Source organism: Coptis chinensis, chromosome 6 (genome assembly GCF_015680905.1).
Source record: "Coptis chinensis isolate HL-2020 chromosome 6, ASM1568090v1, whole genome shotgun sequence".
NCBI classification, from domain to species: Eukaryota; Viridiplantae; Streptophyta; class Magnoliopsida; order Ranunculales; family Ranunculaceae; genus Coptis; species Coptis chinensis.
Window position 1 is genome coordinate 34218328 of NC_141461.1, and position 14211 is coordinate 34232538.

Consider the following 14211-nt stretch of genomic DNA (forward strand, 5'->3'; position numbering starts at 1 on the left):
ATTAAAAAGCGAACATTTATGTGGGAATAAAAAATAATTGCTAACTTAATAACCAAAATAAGACATACACCAAACAACTTTTTTTGGCTTTTTTAGCTCAATTTTGAATGATTAGATTAAATAATATACCAAATCAGTAGATAAGAAGCTCAAATAGTAACAACTATGCTACCTAAACTCACCAATACAACTTTATTTCCTCTAATTTACATACAAAGTTGTTTACAATAGCTTGCAGTACAATCTTAACATAATAAATACATAAAGTATAAAAGTTAGAATTAATGCTCATTGAAACTATATCTTGCCCTAAATCAGACCAGACCATACCATAAGTGTTGTCAATTCTTGCTTGTCTTATTGTTAAAATTAAAACTAAATATAAAATTTAAAGCCATTCACAAAGCCTATATGATGACCTTATTGTTGTCGAAAACCATCTCATCATCACCCACCTATAGGTATCTTCACTGTGGGTGTCAATGTGTCATGTTGTTTCTCTTTTCTATCTTTTTTTTAAGGGTAGTCGTGGTGTCACACAAATCTCCCTTTCAAGACTGGTGACATATTTATCAAAAACTTGACACATTCTAAAGCAATAGATCCAATGAATTTATATTTTGTAATAAGAAGCAACACGAACATTTAGGCCGAAGTTAGAGACTTATACCAGCAAAAGAAACAATTAAAGCATATATATGGCAAGTTACATCTTGAGAACGTTGAGCAACGAAATCTTCTAGTTCTCTATTAGAGTCCCTACCATCTGTAGTGGTCTAGTGGACGATTGATAAGATTTAGACTCTGACCTAAATTGCTTTGCATATAGAGTCACATCTACACATTTCCAAGACAAAAGTTATTAAATAAAACATAGAAAAAGTAAGAGATGCACTTACAAAAAAATTTGCGAGAGAGGTAGATTGGTAGATGGGAACCAATGAATCATATAAATCAACAAACCATGAAAGTTTATACATTAAACTAAATAACTCGACATTAGCCATAAATTTTAGGAGAACATCAGGATATAACTGAGAGTGGACTATTTGCTCATTTACAAAAAAAGTTTGAAGCATTGGGAAAAAAATGTGGTTCAAGGCTTTAGATATGCATTTTGATGGCACATACTAACGTCATTAACTCATCAAAATAACTGAAGGTTTAGTCACATTTAATCCATTAAGCCATCAATGTGAAAAAAAAACATGTATTTCTGGTGTTATATAAGTTATATCTACACATACAACAGAATAACGCCTTAGACAGAGTTATGGGAAAATTTCTAAATCTAATGTAACAACTAACAACAAATTCAAAATTAGAAGGAATACGCTTAACATAATATTGACTATAGATATCAAACTAATTTCAGAACAAAAATATTTGCTAAAATTAAAAAAAGAATCAAGCTAAACTAATTATAAAAAAAAAGAAAAAAGAATATAAGTTGTTGTAAGCATACTTGATTTGTAGAATAACACATACCTTCATCTTCCTCATGGAATCTATTACCTATGAGTCAAACCAAAATCCATACTAATTTCTTGAATCATTCATTACCTGATAAGAGCCTAAAACTGTAATTTAAACCTTTTAATAGTATTTCCATTTAGCCAATTATGTTATTAATAATATAAGTTTATCACTAATTACGTGTTTTTGAATATTTTAGGCTACGAAGTTGAATAAATGTCAATTCGTTACTAATTAGGTGCAAAAAGGAGTTAAAGTGATTGCTAGAGAAGTTACATGAAGAAAGCCCAAGTTTAATGAAGAAAAAGCTCTTACAAAGCCTAAGTCAACACTGTTAAGTGAAAGTCAAACCGGATTAGAGAGCTGAAGAAAAGTCAATAGAACTTCAAAATGCCATATCTTTGGACTCAGGCTTCGGATTTAGGCCCATTTTATATCAAAATGACCGGCTTAGAAAGATCTTTCCAATGGTCTAGATCTTGACTCGATCAAAATAGTGTAAATCAGTGAAAATATGTGCTACAGTAACACGACCAGAATTGGAAGTCTTAGATTCAACCAATTTGGTTATGGACTTGATTTATGGGTCCATAATCTAACCTAAAAATCTATGCATGATTTTGTATCATTATATAAGAGAATAAAAGCCCTAAACTCTCTCTCTCTCATTTCCATTAGTTAGAATAAATTAGGATTATCTCTCTTTTCTCTCTCTCTCTCTCCTTTTTAGTTTTAGTTTATGAGTTTAGTTGGTAGCCTCAATTAAAACATTTTAATAAAATCTTTAGTTTATTCAATTTAATTACTTATTCTTTACATTATATCTTCCTTTCATTATTTTAGTTTAATTAATCCAATGATATTAGACTAATCCCCCTCATTAGAGAGAGTGATTATGAAGCCTAATGAGGAATAGATTGCTTAGTAGAATTATTTAATTGTATATGTATTTCAATGAGTTTAGTTTATTGTATGACTTCCAAAATAAGCATATAGTAAATTAAACTAGGAATTGTTGTAATTAAGTCGAGAGATTTGGTTGTAATAATCCTACATGCTAGTAACAATGACTATAGAGATATAGGTTGTTGCTAGGGATGATAAAGTTTGAGGCTTTAGGTTGGATCATTGTGTGAAAACCTAAAGATGATCTCTTTTCAATGAATAATTCTATTCTTGCTTTAAGCTAATCATTAGGTGGATTGATTACTCTTCTCTATAACTTTCTCTTCCATCAAAACCCTATTTCTATTAGTTTAGTTAATTTAGATTTATTTGAATCCATATTATAATCGTAGAATAGAAATCTCTCAAAATAATATTACTATCACCATTGTTTCCTTATGTTTTATTAGTTGAATTTCTTTTATGTCTTGGTCGTTAAGGAGTGGAACGAATCCGTACTATTTATATTACTTCATTATTATTTGAGAGTAGGAATATTGATCTAAGTACTTGTTTAGTTGATTGATTATTTGTGTTTACGCATAGATAATTAGTTTACATAAATTTGTCTTTATCAAATGGCACCACTGCCATCTTGAACTCATTCAGGACAAGTATTCAATTGCTTGAATCCAAGGGGCAATCCCCCATTCTTTACCCACCCACCCTTTTAATTTTTTATTCTTGTTTCTCATATTTTTATTACTGTTCAAGCTTGAAATTCACTATTTTAAACTAAGAGCGCATCCGCCCTCCCTTTTGCCTTCCACAAAGCGCCCTTATGCTCCCTTAAAACTGCAGACTCACAGTGAAGAATACTGCGGTAAAGGTATTTTAAAATTTTTGAAAATTCTAAACTTTTTCAGGCATAATATATAAGGTGTTGTGGATTTACTGGAATTTTTGTAGAGTTTTCTTAGTGGTTTTACCTAGTGAACTATTACCATATTTACACTGCTGTATTTTAGCTTTCACACCATAAGTTTATGGGAAAACTGACGAGTAAGGTTACTTAGCCAATTCCAAAAATTCTAAGATTTTCACAGAAGTATCGATCATAAGTCAAGAGTTTGTAGTAAATGTTTGAAGAGTTTTTGATTTGTTTTGACCATCTAACTAGTTGATTGTTTTCAGTGTGTTTCTACAATTTTGCAACACATAATTTCTAGAACAACAGCCGATAAGGAGGGTTTGTAGAACTCGAATTGCTCTAAAAGTTTTACAGGAACCCGCATGATCTATCAAAACTCTCCAGTAAAATTGTGGCTATTTTTGGCTCTGGTTTGATTGGTTAACCATTCGGTTGTTTGTGTTGTGTCTGAAAACTATTTCACAAACTTTGCAGGGCAGTAGAAGGATTTTCATAACTCCGATTGTTCTGAAAATTTACAGCCAACTTATTGGACATCTTAGCAAACTACTATAAAACTTTAAAATTTTTTGGAGCACGCCCGCGTCCTCTTAACCCTATCATTTGAGCACGCCCGCCTTCTTGTTACTAGAAATTTTTTGGCAAACAGTACCTTGAGCGCGCCCGCCCCCCTTCTGAAAGAAGCTCGATTTTCACAGGTTAGTCACCGGCTATCGTTTTGTTCATATTTATATATTTATTTAGTGTTTCCAACTTCTTAAATACACTGGGATTGCATATACAAGACGCTATTCACATGCGTAGCAAGGAGGCATTCAGGTACTCCTTCTTCCACTCCTCGTTTCTTCTGTTAGAGGAATTTTAATTCTAGTATAATCAGACTTGTTTTTTGTAAACGCAATACCACATGCCTATCTAGAATTTCACACACTACACATGCATCAATGGCTAAAGAACCAGAGACTTCTCTCTTTGATTTTTATAAAGCACTAAATGATGGCCCTAAGTCGTGCATCGTTCTTGCAGACCTAGTGAGGGATTTTCAAATTCCCCCAAATATATTTAACTTGTTACCGATTTTTCATGGTTTAGACAATGAGAAGCCTTATCAACACATGCATAGGATAGAACAAGTTCTCACTACATTCCATCATCCTAGCGTAAGTCCGGATCAAGTTAAACTTAGGGTGTTTCCATTCACCCTAGCCGACAAGGCGGCGTCTTGGTTAACTGCCCAAACACCAAACTCTGTGGACTCATGGGCTAAACTTGTTCAATTGTTCATGGAATAGTTTTATCCACCACTGAAGACAGATGAAATGCTTCAAAAGATTCATTTCTTCCGCCAGAATCCTTATGAATCCTTTTCAGAAGCTTCGAATCATTTCACTGATCTTCTCATTGAATGTCCTCATCATAACCTTACGGAAGACACACTTATTCGTGCCTTTTTCAAGGGGCTTTCACATCATCATAAGGAGGTTCTAGATATCATGACTGGGGGTAGTTTTCTTAGTAAAGGAGCCTTGGAGGCTTATAAATTCTTAGAAGATCAATCTAAGAGAAACAACAATTGGGGAGGTAACGACTCTTCCAGCTCCACTCTTTATTCTTTTGAGGTTAAACTTGATCCCAAGATTAAAACTCTTATCGATGCCCTCACTAAAAAGGTAGATGTTCTCTCTGTTCAACAACAACCCACTCTAGTCATGAACATTAACTCTACTCGTTGTAATGTCTGTTTTAGTCTTGAGCATTCCGACTTCTATTGTCCTCTTGTCTATGCACAACCACCACCACAACCATCACACTTCAACCAGTTAACTCAACATCAAGGACAAGGAAACTTAGGTGACTAGAATAGAGGTTTAGTGCCCATGACCCAAAACTATTGACATCAAGACATGAACGCTCAACAAGCCATAATTCCAGTCCAACCATCTACAGATGAAGTAGTAGTGACCTTATTGGAAAAACAAAATCAAATTATGCAACAAAACTCCAACTTGATGAAAGATCAGCATGATCAAAACTCTAAAATGATGCAACAAACGATGCAAATGATGCAGTCTTTGTGCCAAAAGGTTATTGACATGTCTCCTAACCAAAATAATAACCAAACAGGCGTGTTTCCAGGTCAAGCAATGCCTAATCCTAAGTCAACAAACACCGCCTTCGAAATAAATAGTATTAAGTATAATGGTAATATAACCCCAGGAGACCTACATGCAATCACTACTCTTCATTCGCATAGAGTAGTTGATAACAAAGTGACTATGCTTATAGATCGCCCGCAAATAGAAGCTGAAAATGAAACCATACCGAATACTGTCATAGAAATTGAAGACCCTACAACTGTAGAAGTTCCAGTCCAACTACAACCAAGAGGTACAACCTTACTAAATACCACCATAGAAATTGATGATCCTACACCAGTAGAGGTTATAATATGGACACCTAGATAGAAAAAGGCTAAAGATAAAGCAAAGACTAATAATACTTTTGAACCTTATTCTAAATATAGAGATAAACCACCGTATCCCCAGAGACTAGTTGTGTCTAAAAATGACGAGAATTTTGATGAGATTAGGGAAGTGTTTAAAAATCTGACTATAAACCTATATTTTCTAGATGCTATAAAAAGTCTACCTAGACACACTAAGTTTCTAAAAGAGTTGTGCACCAAGAAGAGGAAAACTAACATACCCAACGAAGCCTTCTTAACTGAATAATATCCCTCTTTATCTGAACATAACGGTATTATTAAGTACAAGGACCCTGGTTGTCCTACTGTATAATGCACCTTAGGGGATTACTTCATAACAACTGCTTTATTAAACCTGGGGGCGAGTGTTAACTTACTCCATTTTTCTTTATATAAACAACTAGGTCTAACAAAACTTCAACCAACCAAAATGACTTTGCAGTTAGTCGATTGTTCTATTAAGTACCCCAAGGGCGTAGTTGAAAATATTCTCGTTAAAGTTCAATACTTTTACTATCCAGCCGACTTCACTATTCTCGACACAAAAGTTGCTCATGATTCCATTCCCATTATCTTAGGGCGTCCGTTCTTGGCAACTGCCAATGCCCAAATCAATTGCCAGGATGGCTCAATGACTCTTTCTTTTGGAAATCTTTATATGTAAGTTAACATGTTTAAACAAAAGCAGGGACAACTAGGTTTTCCTGTAGAAGGAGAATTGATGTCCATTGAGAGTTTTGTATATTACATTAGTGCTTCCAACGATCTCGTCCCCACACTAATAGATACCCCTGTTATGGAAGAAGGCAAAAATCACAATTTTGACTCCTTGAACATAACTGAAATAGAGAAAACATTTTCCACCCTGCCTTCCGACCCTATAAGAGATGGAGTCAATGTCACAATAGACGAGATAGATGAATTCCTCAAAGATAGAGATGAATACCATAATTATGTGGATGCGACCAAGCTAGATGAGGAATTCTATATGTTTCTAAGAGCCTGTGATGATCCACCCTCTCAAACACTACCTAGAGCACCACCTGACCACCATTCACCTGAGCTAATCCCTTATAGAATCCAACCACTTTTTCCATTCCATCCTTCTAAAACTTCTCTACATCCCAAGTATTTTCCAAAACCATCCATTTTCTCATGCTCATTCACTTGGCCTCCCTTTCGTAGGAGGAAAAAGAAGAAACTGTATGCTCGATTAGGTTCTAGATCCATCAGAATTCACTCTCATTCCACTAAGCCACGTCATAGGAAATCTTGGTGCGTGATTCCATTCCGTGTTAACTATTTATGGAAAGATCCACAGTTATTTAGCTTATTGATATATGGTAAACTGCATGCTAATACATATATATCACATTAAGTCTAGGGAATCTGACTTAAAAAGATAAATATAATTTTTTGTAACATACCACCTTTATGGAGTATAGGCCACAAAATTTTTCAATCTTAAAATAAGTTTCCAAATTTTGTTAGGGGGTGGTGTATTTTGGTATTTCATTTCAAATCTTTTTGCCACCCTTTGCCTGTTATCTTTACTCTAGTACAGTCTATGTTAGTTCATATGTAATAGTTTAATTGTGTTTCATGTTATCATATCTTCTTTATAATATTTTTTTTACAGGTACTGCCAATTTTTACTACGTTTCTATAGTAAATTCTTTCCTTATCTCTTTACACTTTGAGGACAAAGCGTTCGATTGTTTGGGGATGGGATAGAAATATTTGCAAAAATTAGTCACTTTTGGGATGTAAATTATGCACTTTTCTTTATAAAATATTAAAAATCATAAATATTGTTTATACTAGGCGCTTAGTGATAATGGTATTGTTTCCTATCCCATGATGATATTAGTTTAGAAATCTCACGTAGTACTTGAATTAAGATTTAATTTTTGAAACTTAGATTAATATATAGGTAATAGTTATTGCATCTTTTCATGAACATCTTGCATGAGCATCTTTGATTGTACTTGGCAGTATTTTTCTGAGACCTAGGTTAGAGTACTTAATACATATCCTGTGAGCATATAGCCTAAAAGCCTCATAAGAGTAAAATATCAGAGTGATGACACAAAGGGGAAGTAAATTCTGAGTAGAGAAATCACACATCCACTTGCTTGATCACCACACCATATCCTAAGCGAGAATGTAAGCCCTCTTTGGATCGATATAGCCAGAAATTCACACCTATATGAAATTTATTATCCGCTAGTTGCCCTCGGACCTTTCATTAGCCTTTTCACAAACCACAAATCCTTTCACTCAATAAAACAAAATAAAAAAATATATAAAATCAGCCTACCAATTTGGATAAGTTTGAGAAATAGGATTAGTGAATAAAATAGAAAAGAAAAACCTGTGTAAACAAAAATTAGTTAGTTGTTTTAGAAAAGAAAAAGAAAAGAAGTTTTCATCCAAAGAAAATAAAATAAAATAAAAATAAAAATAGAAATAAAATAAAATAAAAACTCCAAAAATAGAATAAAAGGAGTCAAAAAGCCCAAATAAAAATGATAGGGATGGAAACAAAGTGTAGAAGCAAAAGAACAAGGTTTTCTCTAGTTACATAATATGAAGACCCTATTTTCTCAGACTCGCTTTTTGAATATCCATTTCCTTCCTTCTTTAACTAACACCTACGGCCCCGTATCACCTAATAACTCAATTAGGAATAGGTTGGTGTGATAGTAAGTGGTAGATATGTTTGATCGACCTCGGTTTCCTTGGATTGTCATTGAGATTGTGAGGAAACGTGTGCCCACTGCACACTGGAGTTAGCAAACTTGAGTGGAAAAATCAGATTGTTATGTGTTTTGACACATTCCTTGTGAGAACTTACTTAGGCACGCTACCCAAAAAATTTAGAAACGGACCTGCCATTACATTTCATATCATAGTTCACTGTATAGTTGTTTATCTTAAGATGATTTGATTATTATGCATGTATTTGTTTAAGTTTTAAAATGATCATCCTTATTTAAATAATAGTGAGATGTATAGATTCTGAGATAAATTAGGGAATAATTACTTTTATTTCTTAGTCGTTATAGTATAAATGAAGTTTGTGAGTACCTTCTCTAGAAAACTCTCACGAGGCTATAACTTGTCCAATTGGAAATTCCTAGTGGTTTAAGGCCTTATTGCATATGGTCAATGCAGTCACAATTAGCGAACGAGACTAGTTAAAAATACATTTTTATCCACTTATTTTAATTTCACGTATTTACTTGAGGACAAACAAAATGTTGTTTGGGGGTGGTTTAATAAGAGCCCAAAATTGTAGTTTAAACCCTTTAATAGTATTTCTATTTAGCCAATTATGTTATTAATAATATAAGTTTATCACTAATTACGTGTTTCTAAGTATTTCAAGTTTTGGAGTTAAATAAATGTCAATTCGTTGCTAATTAGGCGCTAAAAGAAGCTAAAGTGATTACTAGAGAAGTTCCATGAAGAAAGCCCAAGTTTAATGAACAAAAAGCCCTTAAAAAGCCCAAGTTAACACTATTAAGAAAAAGTCAAACCGGATTAGAGAGCTGAAAAAGTCAATAGAACTTCGAAAGGCCATATCTTTGGACTCAGGCTTCGGATTTGGGCCCATTTTATATCAAAATGACCGGCTCAGAAAGCTCTTTCCAATAATCTTGGATTTGACTCTATCATAGTAATATAAGTCGGTGAAAACATGTGCTACAGTAACACGACCATAATTGGAAGTCTTGGATTCAACCAATTTGGTTATGGACTTAATTTATGGGTCCATAACCTAACCTAAAAACCCATGAACGATTTTGTATCATTACTAGGGTATGCCGGTGCCTACGACCCGCGAGACCTTGTCGTGCTTTCGGTGCGAAACAACACGTGGCTCATTCGGCGCAAGGCCAGTCGCACCTTCTGCCCGTGAAACAACTTGTCGCGCTTTCCGTGCAAGACCAGCTCAATTGCCCATTATCCATAAGCCCAATAGCATTAATTGGGCAAGCCAATTGTGTAGTACCATGTCAAATTTGGAGCCTAACAGTTTATAAGCCAGCACAATTGTTGACTTTTGGCTGATTTTTGGATAGATCCCATGGTATTGATTGCACTTAACAAAATTGTACAAATCCTCCAAACACTTGGATCTGCCAAGTCATATTTTGGTGAGAATAATTATTTACAATTGGATGGGGCCTTTTGGGCCCCACACTTCCCTATTTTGTTAGATAGATATAAGAGAATAAAAACCATAAACTCTCTCTCTCCCTTCCATTAGTTAGAATAAATTAGGGTTCTCTCTCTTTCTCCTTTTTAGTTTTAGTTTATGAGTTTAGTTTGTAGCCTCCATTAGAACCTTTTAATAAAAGCTTCAGTTTACTTAATTTAATTATTTCTTCTTTAGATTATGTCTTCCTTTCATTATTTTAGTTTAATTAATTCAATAATATTAGGCTAACCCCTCCCCCCCCCATTAGAGGGAGTGATTATGAAGCCTAATGAGGAATAGATTTCTTAGTAGAATTATTTAATTGTGTATGTATTTTAATGAGTTTAATTTATTGTATGACTTCGAAAATAAGCATATAGTAAATTAAACTAGAAATTGTTGTAATTAAGTCGAGAGATTTGGTTGTAATAATCCTACATGTTAGTAATAATGACTATAGAGATGTACGTTGTTGTTAGGAATGATAAAGTTTGAGGTTTTAAGTTGGATCATTGTGTGAAAACCTAAAGATGATATCTTTTCAATGAATAATTATATTCTTGCTTGAAACCAATCATTAGGTGGATTGATTACTCTTCTCTATAACTCTTTCTTCTATCTAAACCCTATTTCTATTAGTTTAGTTAATTTAGATTTATTTGAATCCATATTATAATCGTAGAATAGAAATCTCTCAACATAGTATTACTCTTACCATTGTTTCCTTGCGTTTGATTAGTTGAATTTCTTTTATGTCATGGTAGTTTAGGAGTAGAACGAATCCTTAATCTTTATAGTATTTTATTATTATTTAAGAGTAGGAATATTGATCTAAACACTTGTTTAGTTGATTGATTATTTGTGTTTATGCATAGATAGTTAGTTTACATAAATTTGTCTTTATCATTACCTATTCAAATGAAATATATATTGAACCCATAATCATTTGATACAATTACAACAAATAAAAACAAAAACAACATACCTTATTGAAGGACCTAGCGAAAAAATAAAACCTTATTGAATGACATCGTGGTTCATAGCACATTACATGCTAAGGTATCTTGTCTACTCGGATGTTCTACTATTCAATTCAACTCTGCATACATGACACTTGTCCATATTATAAGAAAATTTTAGCTTTACTCTAAAAATCATGTAAATTAGTCTGTGTTTCTGGTCCTCTTGGTGGATACACTTACTATGGAATCTTGAAATGCTAATAGGTAACGGATGTTGCGACTTGCATACATGCCACACTTTTGTTTACGCTTGGAAAGTACAGTTGTATTAAAATATAATGTAAATGCTCAAAGAATACTATCACAAGGACTTGAAATAAGTGAAGAACACAGTAAGTAAAACTTAATACAAAACAAAATATTCCCATTAGAGTGACATTATTACTTAACAAAATCAGAAACATTCTTGGAATGGAGCCCCCATTTGGCTTAACCATGGTTGCCTATGTGATGGTTTCCTGAGGTTGTAATCGTGTTCATGCCTTGGCAATTGGATCACCAGAGAAGTTTTCTTCTCATACATGCCTACATGCTAGACATACTTGATGTCTTCAAATATTAAAAGACGTAATCCAATTAACTTCTAGCTTAACTTCTAAATCGCATAAACCAAAACAATATAAAACAATATATATTGAAATAATGAAATGCTACATAAAGAATAAAAATTGAAATAGAGAATCTAAATATCACAAGGAAACATTTTACAGGGGTGGGACGTAGCAGTGTATTTATTGTATTTAATCTAATTAAATTACCTAATTATTGCTAATTAAATGTCATTTATTGTGGGGCGTACAATTCAAAATGGCATGGAATTGGTTTTTTAATTCACCACCACATGAGAGTACCGATTACTCCTATTCAAAGGTGTTAAGCAACATTTTAATTTAAGGACAATATCGACATTAAGAATTTACAAAGGCATAAAAAGACTAGGTAGGCCTCATTAATAAATATCTAGGTATTTGATTTAATTATTCATCCAGGGGTATTATGTGTAAGAAAAATACCCAAATGAATTTAATAGTCCTGGTTGGTTATAGGAGATGCTACTAGTATATATATATATATATAATGGGGCATTTTGTGTCAACAGGCTTTTAGATGGCTCTACTCCTCTTTGGTATGATTTGTAAGAGAATGTGTCTCGAGACTCTATAGTGCAATGTCTTTCTTTCAACGAATTAGAAATATTTCTTGAAAATATTGGTCTCAGAAACAAATTGTTGTTTTAAACTCTTAGTAACATATTTGGCTTAAAATAAAATGCTAGGGATGTATTCACTTAGGACTTAACAATCCATCTTGTTGATATGCTCATTATATTTACATCCGCCATATATTGATTTTGTGTTTGCCATTTAGTTATACATTGATCCCAAGGTTTCTTTATTTGAAGTCAAAACCATTTAATGCATGTGTAAGCACCAATAAGGATTAGCATTTCAGTCAAGACACGAAACAATCTTAGACTAGAATTCCAAAGGCCTGAACTAGGATCGACAAAGAGATGACTGGGTTTCTAACGATCTATTATAACGAACATATGATGCTAACTTGATGTGCTTGCTTCCTTTAATTTGATAGAGTTTACAACATTAAGCATTGTTTTTCAGTGCAAACCACATAAACTCTGTTATTACTATGTCAAAGAACATATACTCAACATTATAAAAGATTAGTCGCGCCTCATGTCTCTCATCCTATCTGGAAAAGTTTTCATTTTAACATTGTAGCATCAACGAACTACGTCAACCCCAATTGTCGGAAACAAGACCTACAAAGAACTACCACTTCCAGATGCTTCAGGACTCTTTGTGTATATGTATGTCTTCCAGTATGGAGCAAGTCAAACCACACAGGTGGCCTAGGATGTCTCTTGACCTATATTATTAAAAATGCAATAAATTAGGTAGCTACTCTGACAAACTCACAAACCTTATAATTACCAAAGATGCAGAAAGTCTTAGTATAAGGTATGAAAAGAAGAACAACAAACTACTAAATTATATAAGAAACACTACAAAATACGGTCAAAGGTATATTGCAGGACTTTCAATTGTTAATCTAAGTTTCGAGCTATATATGTTTTCTTTACATAATCCAACAATTTCTTTTCGCTAATGATGTTATACAATATACAACAATAAAGTGTAAACTCAAATGGTCCGAAGTCTCAACTGTATGATGTTTAGTGAAGCAAGAGAATATTAGACGTAAAAACCTAGATACATGCAAGTAGAATAAATATAGGACTATCGTGTCATCTCTATTGAACTAAGGACTTCTACCCCAAAAATATACATAGCAACAGACATATGCCACGCCATCTCTAGAACATTTATAGAGTGAGAAAACTATTTGCCAAAAATTTGGAGATTCGAGAACCTTCCATATGTGATTGTTATTTAGAGCGCATGAATTAAAGCCCGTTACAAATCGAGCTGGTCAACTAGAGGATATGTAACTGTGCTCGATAAATACATTATTCAATAGAAACGATAATTCTAAATACACAACAAGTCCAACCTGTAAGTACCCTCCGTTCTCAAACTATCTCTACAGCCCACGTGTCCAGAACCCAAGTCATAACTTCAGGGCGACACCACAACCTATGTACCACCTAGGCATAGTAGGTCATGGATACAACCTCATATCAGATCGCTATGATGACACCAAAGATAGATCGCCCAACACCATCAGATTCATTTAATGCACAAGGGATCAAACATCTTGTAATGGATGATTGCTCCCAAAGCTCAGTCAACACAACATTACAGGATGTCATTACTTTGTAATGAGTGGATGATAAAGGTCATCAAAGAAAGTAGCGCATGAGACCTACAAATAAGAAACGGTTAAGACAAAAAAGGAAAGGATAGTTCTACGCCTATAAAAAGGGAAGAAGAACTACGAAACGCTGGATTCAAGTCGACCCAATAGACATGATATGTAGGCAACTCTTCTCCAAAAGAAGGGTGCAGCCAATTTCTCCATCAAACCCAATCTCATCTATAGGCTAGAGTTTTATACCTTAACATTGGCGCCATCTGCCGGTTCGTTCTCTTGAGAAGTATTACCAAATTTCTCAAGCCCACGAAGCCTGGTCAAATATGGAAGAACAACTCAAACTCTTGATGGATCAAGTGCAAAATCTACAGAACTCATTTTCAAGCCTTCAACAAGAGAACCAAGCACTTCG